This window comes from Pantherophis guttatus, chromosome 3 (genome assembly GCF_059756535.1).
Source record: "Pantherophis guttatus breed Tessera chromosome 3, ASM5975653v1, whole genome shotgun sequence".
Classification (NCBI taxonomy): Eukaryota; Metazoa; Chordata; class Lepidosauria; order Squamata; family Colubridae; genus Pantherophis; species Pantherophis guttatus.
Window position 1 is genome coordinate 85,202,039 of NC_142065.1, and position 16,715 is coordinate 85,218,753.

Consider the following 16,715-nt stretch of genomic DNA (forward strand, 5'->3'; position numbering starts at 1 on the left):
GGGGAAGATATCCAAGTGGTTTCTAGGTAAGAGTCCAATAAGAGAGTTCATTGGCTGATATAGTCGCATGTGATGTCTGTAAAGACTTAACCCCTTCTAGTCTCTGGTGCATCATATGCAGGCAATATCTGACAATTTCCGCTACTGGTTCTCCAGAACTGGTCAGAACCTGCTGAAACCCACCTCTGGCTGTGCTTCTGCACATGTGCAGAATCTTCTGCACATGTGCAGAGCACCCATGATGACATCCAGGTGGGTGGGCGGAGCCTCCTGCTGCTGCTCCTGCCCAAACCGGGACAAACTAGTAGAAAACCACCACCACTGCTCTGTAAAGTAGAAACAAAGAGAAGTGCAGTTACAAGACTTTCTGAAAGAGCTGCACTTCCAATGATACAACTCACCGACAGTGTTAGTGGCATTAATCATAACATGAGGAGCACTAGTGCGTATTTATAGGAGATACTATTCTCCTAGAGATTTCCGCAAATGACTTTGGAGAGTCATCTCATCCACATGCATCGTATGTAGCTGGACCAGCAGAAGAAGGAAAAGGCTCTTCTGTCATTGTTTATGCTGCCCTTGTATCCTACAATAGACAAGGAAAGGGAAATGGTTTCTGGAATTAAGGAGCAGCAGAGACAGATAATGGCTTGAAACATGTCCTGGATCCCTATTTTTCTTCAGGAAAACCAATAAAATTCATCTACCAGTCTAATTAAAAAAAAATCAGAGCATTTGCCCATCTATCCTGGTAATGGGCTTTTCAAGTATCTAAGCCATAATAAAGAGGCTGCCTATTAAAGAAGAGACTACATGTTGTATCTCAGTAGGATTCATTCATTTAGATGTACCTTCTCGGACTTCTCAGGGCTGGGTGATTCTAGTCATTTCTGTATAATATGGAAATTAATTATTCTAATTTGTTAAAACAAAATTATGCCTACTGGCCAAAGGGTTCTGTGTTCTTTAAGGAAGGGACATGCTGAAGGTAATGATGTGCATATTTACACATATTTTGGATATTTGAAGATCAGGTGTTTTTATTATTTTTGTATCCTAAAACCAAAACTTTTCAGGTATCTTTCTGTTTAAATGCAGAGGAAGGATATGAAACACATTACTTTTTGTGGGAGAGTCATCAATATTTTAATTTATTTCATCAAGAAATGAAAGTGATGTCCTTCCTTGATCAATGTTTTAAAAGTGTCACTTTTATATCAGAAGGAGAAGGATATAGTTCTCTAAAGTATAGCTCTGAAAAAATAACTATTTCATATCTCTGAGCAGGAACTCTGACCTCAGAGAAATCCCCCAAGCTATGTAAAAAGAGGGATCGCCTTGATTGCTTCAAGACATTGTTGTGTCTTTTACCTGAGAATCTCCATCGAAGGTCACATCCCAGGAGTCTGATAAAAATAAAGATTGTACTCTCTGCAAAAGAATTAAATTGGTATCAATACATATAAAAAAAGAGAACTCAATATGTCATTATCTGGAACTAAGAATAGTATGTCCTGTTCTTATCAGAAACTTGATGTACTAAAGTGAATTGGGAGGGGGGAAACAAGAAGGACAATAGAAAGAGTGCAGAGAAGAGCAACAAAGATGATAAGGGGACTGGAGGCTACATGATATGATGAATGAATACCTAGTTAAGGAAACTTGGTATGTCTAGCCCATTGAAGAGAAGAATTAGGGTTGATATGATACCTCTCTTCCAGTGCTTAAGAGGTTGTCACAGAGAAGAGATCAACTTATTTTCCAAAGCACCTGAGGGCAGGACAAGAAGCAATGGGAGAGAGAGGGGGGAGGGGGGAGGGAGGGAGGGAGGGAGGGAGAGGGAGAGAGAGAGAGACCCAGCCTAGAAATAAGGAGAAATTTCCTTAGTGAGAACAATTCATGAAATGAATGAAACAGCTTGCCTCCAGAAGTTGTGGGTCCTCCATCACTGGAGATTTTCAAGAAGAGATTGGGCAACTATTTGTCCAGAACAGGGTTTGGACTACAAGACCACTAAGCTCCCTCCCAACCCTATTATTCTATGTTCTATGAATGAGGATACCACCTGGATTAATAAGCACTTAAGTGGCAGGTTCTAAATCAGTGTTGCACAAGACAATTTAGCCTAGCAACTGGCCAAATATAAACGATCTGTAACAAAAATTCCCAGTGGAAATCCTCTGTCTGGACTGAGTGCTTGGGTCAGTTCTAGATTGCAAGAGTTAGAATGAATGAGTGAGAACGAAAGTGTGGGTGATAAACATTCTAATGCAATACAATCTAGCTACACTTGGAATTTTATGTGCCTCTACCTTGCTAACAGATCTTAGCTATTTCTCCAATTCCTGTCTAGGAATTCTAAAGGAAAAGTTAGGAAAAGAATTGCTGCTAAGCAGTGCATATGTGTGTTTTCCTAAATAAATTTCCCCATTTATCTGAACCATACAAGATGAGTTCTTTCTAGAAAGGCCAGTCACAGTTACACAGAATTTTCAATCAAAGAAAGTGGGATGAGTTTGAGTTTAATAAATTAAAAAAAAATCATCGTTATTAGAATATTAGCCCATAAAGCCTCTTAAAGAAAGGAAAGTGATTGAGCTTAAGTGAGACTTATAAAACTATATGGTCACTTAGAATTCAGTAGAAAAGTTCACTAAAGAAGTTTCAAATTCCTAACAAAAGTTCCCTGAATGTAAAAAAAAAAAAAGTTGGACCAATGGTATTATGAAGTGAACTGTCTACTTATTACTTCATGAAATCTGCTTACAATGTCATTATGGATTTTGAACCCTTAAGAAAAAAAGGTTCAGGATCTTATGGACTCAGATGAGATTTCTCAATCCTTCCAGTTCATGAAAGAGGACTGGAAAAGATAAGAAGAATTTTGCATGGGGAAGCCTGGTGAAGCAAAGGAATGATCTGGTTTCTGGAATCACAGTCCGAGTTAGCTGGATAATAAACTGATGCCGTCGGATGACTTGCACTTTACAAGAATAAAAATGTGTTGGGTCAAAATATGGTGACTTTGATGAGGAAAGCCTTCAACTAAATCCCATGGAGGTTGGAGAAGAAAAGGAGTTCATATAAAGACTTGTAGCTATTTAAAAAAAAACGGACCTATTAAATTATTCAGTAAAAACTCATAAAGAACATAAAGTTCATGGCTTAATGATGCCCATCATATGGGAAATGTTTAAGATGAGCTTGTAATCTTAATAGCAGAAAGTAAATATGATTTAATAGATATAATGGAGACCTGGTGAAATGACTGAAGGATATGGCTTATTCAAAAGAAACAGAAGAAATAGAAAGACAAAAGGACCTGTACTACCTCTGTAGATAGCCAAGTGAATGAATTTGGTTGTAGATGACATCTGGGCTAAAAAATGTTGAAGAACAAATAAAGGCAATATTTTTGTATGTGTCTACAATCCCCCACCAAACAAAACAAGGAGAACATATGGATGAGGCTTTCCAAAAAAAAATTATGGATCTTTCAAAACTGTATGATACAATACGTTAATCTCTTGGGAGACAAACTTTGCCAAGCATGGACCTTCTAGGAAATTCATAAAATTTGTAAGGTTTAGAAATTACCTTGGAGATCCTTTAGTCCAGGGCTATCAAATTCACGGCCCGCTGGCCGGATTGATCATGTGCTGGCCACACCCACATCTGGTTTAGTGAAGGGGGGAAAAATCACAATATGTCATGTGACAACGCCTTGACAACGTAAGTTTGACACCCCTGATTTAGTCCAACCTGTTGCCTAAGTATAGGAATCCACATTTGCAGATGACACCAAGCTGGCAGGAATAGCCAATACTCCAGAAGATAGGCTCAAGATACAGAAGGATCTTGACAGACTTGAACATTGGGCACTATCTAACAAAATGAAATTCAACTGTGAAAAAAGTAAGGTTCTACATTTAGGGAAGAAAAACAAAATGCATAGGTACCGTATATATGGTACGTTGCTCAATAGTAGTAACTGAGAGAGAGATCTTGGAGTCCCAATAGACAACCATTTAGATATGAGCCAGCAGTGTGCAGCAGCTGCTAAAAAAGCCAACACAGTTCTGGGCTGCATAAACAGAGGGATAGAATCAAGATCACGTGAAGTGTTAATACTACTTTATAATGCCTTGGTAAGGCCACACTTGGAATACTGCATTCAGTTTTGGTCGCCACAATGTAAAAAAGATGTGGAGACTCTAGAAAGAGTGCAGAGAACAGCAACAAAGATGATTAGGGGACTGGAGGCTAAAACATATAAAGAACGGTTGCTGGAACTGGGTATGTCTAGTCTGATAAAAAGAAGGACTAGTGGTGACATGATAGCAGTGTTCTAATATCTCTGGGGTTGCCACAAAGAAGGGGGAGTCAAACTCTCCAAAGCACCTAGAACAAGAAGCAATGGGTGGAAACTAATCAAGGAGAGAAGCAACTTAGAACTAATGAGAAATTTCCTGACAGTTAGAACAATTAATCAGGAGAACAACTTGCCTGCAGAAGTTGTGAATGCTCCAACACTGGAATTTTTTAAGAAGATGTTGGATAACCATTTGTCTGAAGTGGTGTAGGGTTTCCTGCCTGGGCAGGGGGTTGGACTAGAAGACTATAAGAGTCTTGTAGTACAGTGGTCCAAAGCACCCTGTTATTAAGACCAGCTGCCTGCAATTACTGCAGGTTCGAATCTCGCCAAGGCTCAAGGTTGACTCAGCCTTCCATCCTTTGTAAGGTAGGTAAATTGAGGACCCAGTTGTGGGGGCAATAAGCTGACTTTGTATAAATATACAAAATGAAGGCTATTGCTTAGCACATTGTAAGCCGCCCTGAGTCTCCGGAGAAGGGTGGCATATAAATCAAAAAATTTTTTTAAAAAAAGACCTCCAAGGTCCCTTCCAACTCTGTTATTCTATTCTAATACTACTATAGCATCCTGACACATGGCCATCTAGCCTCTGTTTAACCAGTCCTGACCAATTCCTGAAGCTACTATTTCAAGTTGAACAGCTTACCATTAGGAAATTTTTCCTGCTTCCTTGTCATTTGAAACCATTATTTCTTGTTGCCTTGCAAAATAACACTGAACATATCAGCCACATCTTCTATAAGGCTGCTCTTTCAAGTCAGTCAAATCTCACTACAGGTTCCTCTTCTCAAGGCTAAACATATCCAACATCTTCTCCAAGCTCCTTTTCACCTTGCTTATTGTTCTTTGGTTTAGTTTGTAAGTGTCCTTCCCAAAATGTGCCAAGAATTGGGTGTAATATTCTAAGCATAGTCTGACTTCATGCAGCCTAGGATTATGTTTGCTTCCCCCCCCCCCACCCCAACTACATCACACTACAGCTCATATTCATTTTGGGATACAATGCCCATATAATTCTGGAATTCTTGATCTTAAGGAAACTTAAGCTGCTCATATTTGAATATGTATCTTGAATTTAAAAAAGTAGTTTTTAATAAACTTAGAGCAATGATAAATAAGATTCCACAACAAGAAAAAAAAACTTGGAAAAAGAATCCAAGATAGGTAGGTGGGCAGTTGCCACCTCCACCTTGAGTTTGATAAAACATTTGACAAAGCACTTCCCAACATTCTGAATGGCAAACTAATTAAGTATGATCTCTATGACATGACAGTAAGGTGGATATACACAAACTACTTGAATATCATGCTTAAAGCATATGGTTGATTTATCAATGGCTCCTCATTAACTGGAATTTACTATTAAGTTGGGGTGCCTCTAGTTTCAGTCCTGGACCTTTGAATTCTTTAGGGAAAAGTGAAAGGATGCTGATCAAATCTGCAGATGATGCAACACTAGTAAGATTGATAACCCTGGAAGTAAAATAAAAAAAAATATGATCTTGTAAAGTTAGAGAAACGTGCTGAAAAGAACAGTATAAATAAAATGTAATGGGAACAGATGTAAAATCATACATTTAGGACATGAAAATCAAATTTGTGAACATAAAAAAAGGAAAACCTGGCATGCAACAGGGCTTGCATAAAAATACCTTGGATATTTTTCCACTTCCAACCCAACAGTGTGCAGTATCCCTGCAAAAAGGCAAGTGCAATTTTAAGTTACATGAATGGGAGGCAAGCTTTCCAAATTAAGGATTCAGGTGAACTGGAGCAGGTTTAAAGAAGGGCAGTAAGGATGATCAGGGCAGTAGGAAACAAATTCTGTAAGGATAAATTTAAGGAATTGGGTGTATTTAACCTTGAAAAGAGAAGAGCGAAAGGAGGTATGATCATTTTCTTCAAATACCAGAAAGGATGTAATAGACCAGTTCATTATCATTCCAGAGTGCAGAACAAAAGATAATAGATTTAACCTACAGGAAAGCAGATTCAACTGGATATTACAAGAAAAACAGTTCCTAATAGGAAGAGCAGTTCAGCGGTGTATCCAATTATCCCAGAAGTGGTAAGTTCTCATTCATTGGGTTTATTCAGGCAGATGCTAGACAGCCATCTGCCAGGGATACTTTAATTTGGATTCCTGTCCTGAGCAGGAGGTTACACCCTATGGCCTAATGGCCCTTTCCTACCATATGAGTCTCTAAATGATTCTGTTGCCATATTCAGGAAAGGCAACCATGGCTGCAATTCACTAAACCTGTCAGCTATGGAAAAAGGGTGATAGAGTAGCCAAACTCAGCCTTGAGCTTTTGGTAGTCCATCTCATTTCCAATCTTTCATATATATATATATACATATATATATTTACACATCACAAAATAGAAATAGAAACCTGGAAGGCAGAAAGAGTTTAATTCATAAAGGTGAATGCACACATATATCCAAGTCTCTGCGACTTCTCAGCACTCTTTAAGTTTTCACTGGCTGATTTACAGCAGTGCATAGAAGCTGTCTCAATTAAACCTTCATTTTATTTGATGCGATGTCAGTGATTCAAAGTCTCTGATCAGGGTGTTTCATCTGTAATGTCTGTTTTCAACATGCATATCTGAGCATCACTTCATGCACTATCGAAGCTCAGTAGCATTTCCAATAGAGAAATTGGATCCCTTATGAATTATCTTTTTTTTAATAATTTACAAGGACACATAAACCAAAAGTAAAATTCCTAACACCCCATCTCCCCACCACCAAAAAACAATCCTCTATTCTCTAAATCCTGGAGGGATTCTATTTTATTTTTTACTTTATTTTGCATTTATTTTCATGCATGCAGAACATTCAATAACAATTGATTTCAGTAGACATATTAAATCTTCCGAGCTCTTTCTTTTCAAAAGAAAAAGAAAAGGGAAAAGAAAAAGATGGGTCAAACATCTAACTGAGGACAATCTTCAAATAGTTTAACCTTTCTGAATTGGAGAGAATAGAGAAGATCAGATTTAGTGCCCTCTTTTTCAAAGGTGAGAAGGTCGCACCTGAAATGATCAAGGAAAATGGAAATTAAAAGCAATGGTTTTTATCACCACAGGCCTATACCTAGTAGAGTACTTCGTTTTTATTCTACACTACTTGTTTGAAACCTTCCCCTCCCTCCCCGACCCCCCCATATTAAATAGCCTTGTACTATTTGCAAAATGTGACAATTTGCAGGCGGGGGGGAAAAAGTAAATAGCAGCAGGTGCAAGAAGGGAACAGGAATGTACGTTATTTTAAGTTATGACAGGCCCCACCCACAGTGACATAACTGTGCGAGCTCTTCCTTTACATGCCTGGGTCATAAGGCTGTAGGGAGGGCGGGGCTTGCATAATGAAGATACTGCACAAGCTCAGACCAGCTGGCCTTTCTGGCTGGTGTTTGACTGACAGGTGCCAATTCTGCTGCTATTTGCCAATTCTGCTTCTTAAAGGCAAAACTAATTAAATGAAAACACTTTTTTCCCCCCTGACTTCTGCTTGGATTTTATTTTATTTTTAATGGAAATCAAGTTACACAGATTGCTTTTCCCGGCTAAAGTGCAGACACACCTGTGAAGGCCTAAGATTTGCAATTTAGTGATAATAACTGACTTTTAAAAGTAAAAAACTGGATTACTGAGGGAGATGGAGGGAATAACCCTTTTCCCATCAATAAGGGAAGTTAGTAGATGACATGGGCAGAGGGCGGGGGGGGACATTTCTATATTTTAAAAGCAAACCCTTGGTTCTTTGGACCAGAGAAAAGCTGAATTTATCTGGCGGTTTTTCTTTTATTCTCTCTCCCCCCCCCATCCGTTTTATAAAAGTCTTCATATATTGATTTGCCCTGAGATAATGTATCACAATGAATTGCTGCTGCCAATTTTTTCCCCCCCAAATTGTGCTGCTTGTCTAGAGGAAAAGCAAAATAAGAAAAATAAGCAATTTCTAGTATCTAGCGAGGGATGGCTGGTGGAAAAGAAATACAAAGGGGGGAAAGCTTTTAAACTTTTAAAGATACGGCAACCTGCAAAAAGCTTTTTTGGGGGGGGGGGGCAAAGTCTTTCTTTCTTTCCTCGATTTTGTCTAAGTAGATGAAAGCTAGATGGAGAGGAAGAAATTCCAGATGGAATATACCACTCACAGTTCTCAAAAGGCTCAACAGCCCCTGAACAAAATGATCCCTTAATGGTTGGAAGTGGCAAGTGGAGACTTAATATCCATTCCTCCTGATAAAATTTCTAGGCATGTTATTGCTAGATAACAAAACTGAAAGCAGACTATTTTTATCTTCCTCCCTCCTCCTCCTCCTCCCTGACAAATACATTACTTTTTTGGCGCTTCTTCTTCCTATAGTCATATATTAGAATTTTCAAGTGCCTCAGGAAAGCACAGACCGCATTTGCTCCATTTATTTCGGAGCTTTTCGAAGACAAATACGGCCCATTCCTAAACTGGCTGCCTCGTAAGGAAGTTCCCCTGTTCAGTGAGATGTCACAGCTTTGTCACGGTGCTCAGAATGACAAGTAAAGGCTGGCAATTCAATAATTTTGAGTTGTGCAGTTACCTATTACCTCAGGTCAAGCCACCTCACAAGGTTGTTGTTGAGGGGAAAACAGAAGGAGGAAGACGTGTTGGATATATTTGCCATTTTGAGTTATTTGTAAAAATAATGAAGGCGGGATACAAATAAATGAATAAAGTTACACTTTTTTGAGCTTTCCGTTCCACGCTCACAAGTATTTCTTACTTCACAGAAGGGGCCAGCCAGATGTTTAATTGTAAGCAACTCCTTCCCACAAAACAAATAAATCCACATCAAAGGAAGCCATTCTCTTGACTACGGGGAGTCCTCAACCTACAACCACAATGAAGCCCCAAAATTTATGTTGCTAAGCAGGACAGTTGTTAAGTGAGTTTTGCCCCATTTTATGAACTTTTTGCCACCATTGTTAAGTGAATCACTGCAGTTTTTAAGTTAGTAACACTACTGTTAAGCGAATCTGGCTTCCCCATTGACTTTGCTTGTCAGAAGGTCGCAAAAGGAGATCACATGACCCTGGGACACTGCAACCGTTATAAATATGACTTCAGTGCCATTGTAAATTGAATGGTCACTAAATGAACTGTTGTAAGTCACTTTTTTCAGTGCCATTGTAATTTGAATGGTCACTAAATGAACTGTTGTAAGTCGAGGACTATTTGTATTGAAAAACTACAGACTGTTATTCATAAGATGTGCCACAGAAATCTGTCCACAGCAATACTCAGTTTCATTTTTTCCCCTAATTTCTCATTGTATTTGCAATCCTATCTGTTTTGGATGTGACAGAATAATGAAATATAAAAATGATCTCATGGCTGTGATAACTCACCTCCACTTTAAAGCACATTTCCAACTTCAAAACAGTCTTCTGGGGCCCAGGAACATCCATAGCACATGCTCCTTTTTCTTTTCTGTCTGCTGTTCCTATTTCTGAATCACTGAGAGGAAACCCACTGAAACCTCATCCGTTTCTTTGTCAGCTCTTTTGAGAGAAATTATCTCCCATTGATAGCTAGAGTTTGCACATTCGGAAAGAAAATATTGCCAAATCAATGGGTGCTGAAAGCTTCCCAAAATAACTTTGACCATCATGTGAAAATATAAACTTTGGACTTCAAAAAAAAACAAAAAACCTCTTTTATAAGAGTAGGATACCAAAAAGCTGCAGATGGCGGAACCAAGGATGAGCATGTTAGTTAGTGGTTCAATCTTCTATCACATTCATGATAAGTGAAATTGGAGTTCAGTCATTTTCCAATTATGTCGTTCCTTTCTGAACTTGTATTTGTTATGGACTACAAACTCTGATAATCTAATAAAAGACTGCGACCACAAATCTAAGTGTCTCTCTCCATACTTGTATTTCATGGAGGGATGAGTCCTGCAGTAATGAATTTCTCTGGTGCAACGGATACTGGTTTCACAGCATTGTCTGCATTTGAAGAACTTGCCATACCCAAGTAGGTATGCTGCTATTATAAATTCAAACACATACAACACTAACATAGCTCATTGAGCCTTACACCATCATGAAATGTCACAGTTATAAATAGCATGATCATATTTTGTTATTTGCTGGCAAATAATAATCAAGAAAAGTTAATCAAATACATGGTTAAAAAAAAGGCAACATTCAAAATATAGCACTCAAATATTCTTAGAGACAGACAATGTAGACACACAGACATCTAATTCATGGCAGTATGAATACAAAATGTCAATGATTTTTCATCTTTAATACCTAAGGGATTTATAAGCATATTGCCTCAGTAAAATCTGATTCCGCAGTATAGTGTGAAGCTCAGATATGCATATTTAATTACTCAGAAAGTAATTTATTTGTACAGATGGTGGTATTAGGGGTCTTACTTCAATTTAAATTACTTCTGTTGTGAAGAAATGTTATTTTGCTATGAATCCTTACACAAAGAACGTACTTTTATCATAGATAAAAAAGAGTGTAGTGTTGTAATTAATATACATGATTAAGCTGATACATTGATATGAAGTCGAACATGATACAAAGAGTTTGATGAAAGACAAATATAGAGGTCCTCTACTTTCAGAGCTATGATCATTTTAAATAGCATAGTAAGAAATTATTATTACTTAGATCAGAAAGGGAAAAAGTGTTTCCACTAGGAAAGCTTAGAATTTTGAAAAAAAATAATGTACACAGACAGAGGCATAAAAAATTGAAATATTTCTCTATCCATCATCTATTGCACATTATGGGAGTGGTTTGACCTGATAGAATAGATCTAAAAGAAGGATTCTTGATTATGTTAGCTTGAATCAAGCTAAATTTTACATTCATGCTTGCCATCCAGATCATAAATTACTGCATTTTTTTTTACAATGTTTCTGTTGTCTCTTATCACCAGAGACTCAATTTGGCCTGGAAAAAAAATCCACAGTATCTATTTAGGGGAAAATAGGTGGCAAATGTACATTTTCATTTTCTTCTATTTGCATGACACTCTGAACGCCAAAAACATGACATTTTCAACCAGTTCCAATTTCACTAAGTCTCCCAAGAATTCTCATCAGACCAATGTGAATGATGTGGGTGTAAAGGAAAGCAGCCAAAAGTAAAGATGGATTCTTGCTTTGCTATACTTCTGTAAAAAAAAAAATCCTTTTTTTTTAAATAGAGGGCATCCTCTCCAACCCGTTTTCTTGTTTTTCCTCCTCATGGCTTCTTTAGATTTTGCCAATATCTGATAGAATGCTAGCCAAGTAGCTAAAGAAGGAAGCTATCCACAAGCAGTAGCTATCCACAAGCAGTTGCTAAGAGAAATACTTGTCCAAGGGGAAGAAATTCAGTTTGGAAAAAAAAAGTGGGGGGGGGGAGAACAGAAGGACACTCTATACATGGAGAAGTGAGGTAAAGGACCAATAACAAGCAGGAGTTTAAAAGTTATGCTACATACTGAGATTCAAAAGAGAAACACTCAGAAATGCGGGGGGAATATTTGTGCTCTTCATTTCTCAGGACAAGACCACCGTTTTCTCCAACTTCTCGGAGAGACTGACAGCATTTCCAAATAAGAATTAATTCCAAAAGGATCTTGCAAACAACGATGAGCCTCCACCCAAAACTTCATTAAAAGAAACTATCTTTTCAGATTTTTTTTTTAATAGTGATAGCATTCGTTCAAGTATAGATAGCCCTCGACTTAGGGCCACAACTTAGCCCAAAATTTCTGTTGTTAAGTGAGATGTTTGTTAATGAGTACTGCCCCATTTTGCAACCTTTCTTGCCACAGTTGTTATACAAATCGTTGCGGTTGATAAGTTAGTAAGCCGGTTGTTAAGTGAATCTGGCTTCACCATTGACTTTTTTTTGCTCGTCGCAAAAGGGGATCGCATGACTTTGGGACACAGCAGCGGTCACAAATATGAACCAGTTGCGACTTCCGGTTGATGTCGCGGCGAGACAGTCGGGGAAATAGCAGGCTCTGATGAGTCCCGTGAAAACCCCAGCTGCCGAACCGCCGCCGATGGGTCTGTGGACCGAACCTGTCCTGCAGGGACGGGGGAAGAAGAGGGGCGCCTCGGAAGACCGAGAGGAACAGGCAAGTTCCTTGGAGGTTAGAGGGAACTCTCTGTGAATCGGCGGCAGGGGGCAGCAGCCATGGCGGCTGCCACGGAGTTGGGATAACCGGGCAAGAAAAGTGCTGGAGGAAAATGAAGTAAAATGGAGCCTTTTGAAGCCAGGTGAGTGACAACAGCCCAGGCTTGTAACAACGTTTGGAGCTATATTAGTAACTAGAAGACCCCTAGCCTAACAGCAGCTAAGCAACAAAGGGGCTTTGGAAATTTTTTAAACTGTAACTTTAAAGAACAAAGACCCAAGAAACAACTAATTTTGGAACAGAACTAAGAGACTTAATTTAGAGATATGGTAAAAGGACTAAACACTTTAAAAAATTGAATTGGAGTAAGGGGGGGAAAGAAGATTTGATACTTTTTTAACTAAAAGAAGAAAATTAAGTGGATGGTTATGTAATAAGAAATAAAATGGAGTCTTGCATGACTAATGGGAAATGTGGATTATAGAGAGACACCATCTGGCATAAAGAGGAACTTTGTAACCTCCCTTTGTTATGAGAACTTTGAGCTCTACAGAAAAAAAAAAATTGCTGAACTGTGGAGGAGGATTTTTCTTTCCTGACTGCAAGCAGCTGGACTTTGGTAAAAAGAAAAGGAATCTACAATGGAACTCCTACAGTTGAACAAATAATAATTTGAATGTTGGTACAGGAATAGAAGAAGGATTAAGCGCAGCCTTAAAAGAAAGAGATTTGATACATTATATCTGGAATAAAAATATGAAAAGAGATTTAATTGGATTTATGGAGAATAAAATTAAAAACTTGGAAAATGGAAGGAAATTTATGTTTGCAGACGAGGAAATGAAGATAATGTGATTAAAAATAAATAAAGTAAAGATGATTGTAATAAATTAAAGGGTGGCTTTTTTAGAAATTAAGAATGTTAAATGAAACTAATTAATACATGTAAAGATATGTTTAATGCAAGAACTATGTTTTAATGGTAAAATGTTAAGGTAAAGAATAAGGGTGAATATGATTAATTGAAAATGCTAAAAGGAATTTAAAAATATACTTAAAAATATGTTTTAAGCAAGAACCATGTCTCAAGGTTAAAATGTTATGAGTGCTATGAAAAAGGATAAAGAAAAATATGATTAAATGAAAAGCAATGCGTAGATGGAGGGAAACAACAAAGAAAGGTTTAAGTAGAGATTGTTAAACCAACTATGAACATGCTGTATTTAACAGCCAAAAAGCTATAATATGCTGTATTGAACAGCCAAACAAATGGTCATGCTGGGTATCAGCCAAAACAAACCTGAAGATGCCGTGTAACGGCCAAAAAACAAAATTAATATGCTGTGTTTAACAGCCAAACAAAGAGCATGCTGGGTAATGGCTAAAAAATAAAAATATGCTATATTCAACAGTCAAAACAAAGGGTTATGCTGTGATTAATAGTCAAGAAATAGAAATGATTGGTTTAACATCAAAGATAATAAAAAGAGGTGGGATAATTAAAATGAGGAGGCGTATGTTGAGAGTGATAGTTAAAATAAAAGGCATAAATTAGGTTTAATAATAATTAAATAATTAATGAATGTTTAATCTGTTTAATATAATTGTATGATTTATATTGTTAAAATATCCATCTAAGCAAATGAAAGAGAAAAATGAATTGATAACTGGTTAGGATTTAAGATTTAAGTAACGGTTTTTTGGGGATAATGGCATCATTATATAAATAGATTTGCAGGAAATATTTGTTTAAAATATTGAGTTGTGTTAATTGAAAATAAGATTTGTTAATGATTTGTTTTAATTTGTGACCGGAGGAAAAGCTTCGTTTTGAAAAGATGTGTTTTATGATTTATTTATTTTTTTGTTTAAAAAAAAATAAAAAAAAAATAATCTAAAAAAAATGAATCAGTTGCCAAGCATCTGAATTTTGATCACATGATCACAGGGATGCTGCAAAGGTCATAAGTTTGAAACACGGTCATGAGTCACTTTTTTCAGTGCCGTTGTAACTTTGAACAGTCACTAAATGAACTGTTGTAAATTGAGGACTACCTATACTGTAAAATTCACTGCTGGAATAAAACTATAGATATCCAGCCAGCTATTAATACTCTTAAAATCCAAAGCCTATAAGGCTTTACAATGCTTCTATGCTTATGCCTTATGCCTTATTTCAATGAGGTTTATAGCAAAGTGCCTTTCCAAGCTGCTCTATGAACTAATACTCGATGTGGATGATTTGCCTCTCTCTTTCTGGACCTCCCATCCTGCACTTCTAGGAGTGCTTCCCAGCTTTAGGAATCAACTAACGGAAGTGCCAGAAACAGGCTTTCCAATGCATTCACTTTGGAATTAACAGAATGGACAGGGGCAGGACCTATATAGATACCAGTTTAGGAAAAATAAGCACAGAGGGCTGAGAAGGTTGGAGATGCAGGAAAAAGCAGTGTGGGGATTCAGTGAGCAGCAGAAAGTGGGGGTGGGGCTCGGTATGTCTGTTAGATCCAAGCCCAAATGGACCTCAGCATTCATGAGGTAGGTGTTTGTTCTTGTTGGGGGTCGGGGGTTGGGAGGTCCCTTACATTTGTGTAGAATTTTCCTCTGGAACCAATACTAGGCTTAGTTAGCAAGGATGTTCCCAAGGGATGAGACAGTTGGTTATTCTAACCTTAACCCTTTTATGTATGTAACTCTGGCTGAATAGAGATGGAAAGTAGGACACCAGGTGATCTCTTTGCACCATGAAGGAAATAATTTGGTGGTGGAGGAAGATTTATCTTATATGAAAGTGGAGAGGTTACTGTGAATAAGCAATTTTTTTAAATTTCTTTTTAAATCTGAAAAGGCCAAGATCTGTAGAAGCTTCCTCTCCAATGAATTCTGAATGGGATTTCTATTTTCCCATTTACTTTTCTTGGAATTCTATTTTCCATTTTCACCAACCAGCTCAATTCAGAGTGGAGCAAACCCTTCATCATGGCATGTTATTTGGGGGTTTTTGCCTATGATTCTTATACCTGGTCCATAGGCTACCTAGAGAGGGAACCTCTGGGAATTGAGTCCATGTTCTCAATTCCATGGTGACGCAATGATTAGATTGCAGGCTTATTCTGCATTCCACTGCCAGGAGTTCAAGGTTGACTCAGCCTTCCATCCTTCCGAGATCGGTAAAATGAGGACCCAGATTGTTGGGGGCAATTTGCTGACTCTAGATAAATAATTTAGAGAGGGTTGTAAAGCACTGTGAAGAGGTATATAAGTGCTATGGCTAGTGCTATTCTATATGAGACACGTGTTAGTACTTCGGGTGAGGTATTCTCTTCCCATAGCTGCATTTCTGTGAAAGAAATGGGTATTTCTTTAAGCAGAAAATTCATCAAACTTTCAGAGGAACAGGTTGGGCTACTGGCAGTAGTGGGTTTCACTTACTTTTGCTTCGCTCGCGCACGGCGCTTCTGCGCATATGTAGAACCTTCTGCACATGTGCAGAGCATCCGTGATGACGTCCGGGCGGGTGGGCGGAGCCTCCCGCCACCACCACTACTGGTAGAAACCTACCACTGGCTACTGCGATATTCTAGAGCTAGTTCTATGCAACACACATTATATAAAAACAGGCAACAGCCACAACCACATTGTCATGCTCCCCCTTTTTTTAACCACAACCTGCAGATACCCCTTCTCTCGATATTTCTTCCATTTGTTCACTTATTAGGAGGGGAGTGGGGTCAAACTGTATTTTCATAGAAGAGCATTAGCAAGCAAAGTTAAGTTTCCTTCCTTTTAAAAAAAAAATTCTTTTTGTGTGGTATGGAAGGAGCTCCAGCTGTGATCCAGTTGACAAAATTAGAGGAGGTCATCCTATCTCTTATAGTATTTTTCTGACTAATAAAGTGGTGTGATGCAATGTTGGGATGACCTTGGGGGACAGAAGGAAGAACCGTGAGGTACTATTACCACACTATAAAGCCTTAGTAAGACTAGAATACTGCATCCAGTTTTGGTCACCACGCTATAAAACAGATGTTAAGACTCTGGAAAGAGTGCAGAGAAGAGCAACCAAGATGATTAGGGGACTGGAGGCTAAAACATACAAAGAACGGTTACAGGAACTGGACATGGCTAGTCTAGTGAAGAAAAGGACCAGGAGAGACATGATAGCAGTGTTCCAATATTTGAGGGGCTGTCACAG

The 16,715-nt window shown here is 38.1% G+C and overlaps 2 long non-coding RNA genes across 3 annotated transcripts in view; both read right to left on the reverse strand.

Annotated features, from left to right (window-relative positions):
* The window catches only part of LOC117677216 (uncharacterized), a 53,408-nt gene that overhangs the window by 36,325 nt on the left and 368 nt on the right, over positions 1-16,715 (reverse strand). The window lies entirely within an intron of this gene.
* LOC117677219 (uncharacterized) lies at positions 408-3,677 on the reverse strand. The gene is made up of 3 exons (XR_004594703.2): positions 3,598-3,677; positions 1,372-1,431; positions 408-586 (listed from the first exon to the last, which is right to left on the reverse strand). It is a non-coding gene; the product is annotated as an uncharacterized LOC117677219 (long non-coding RNA).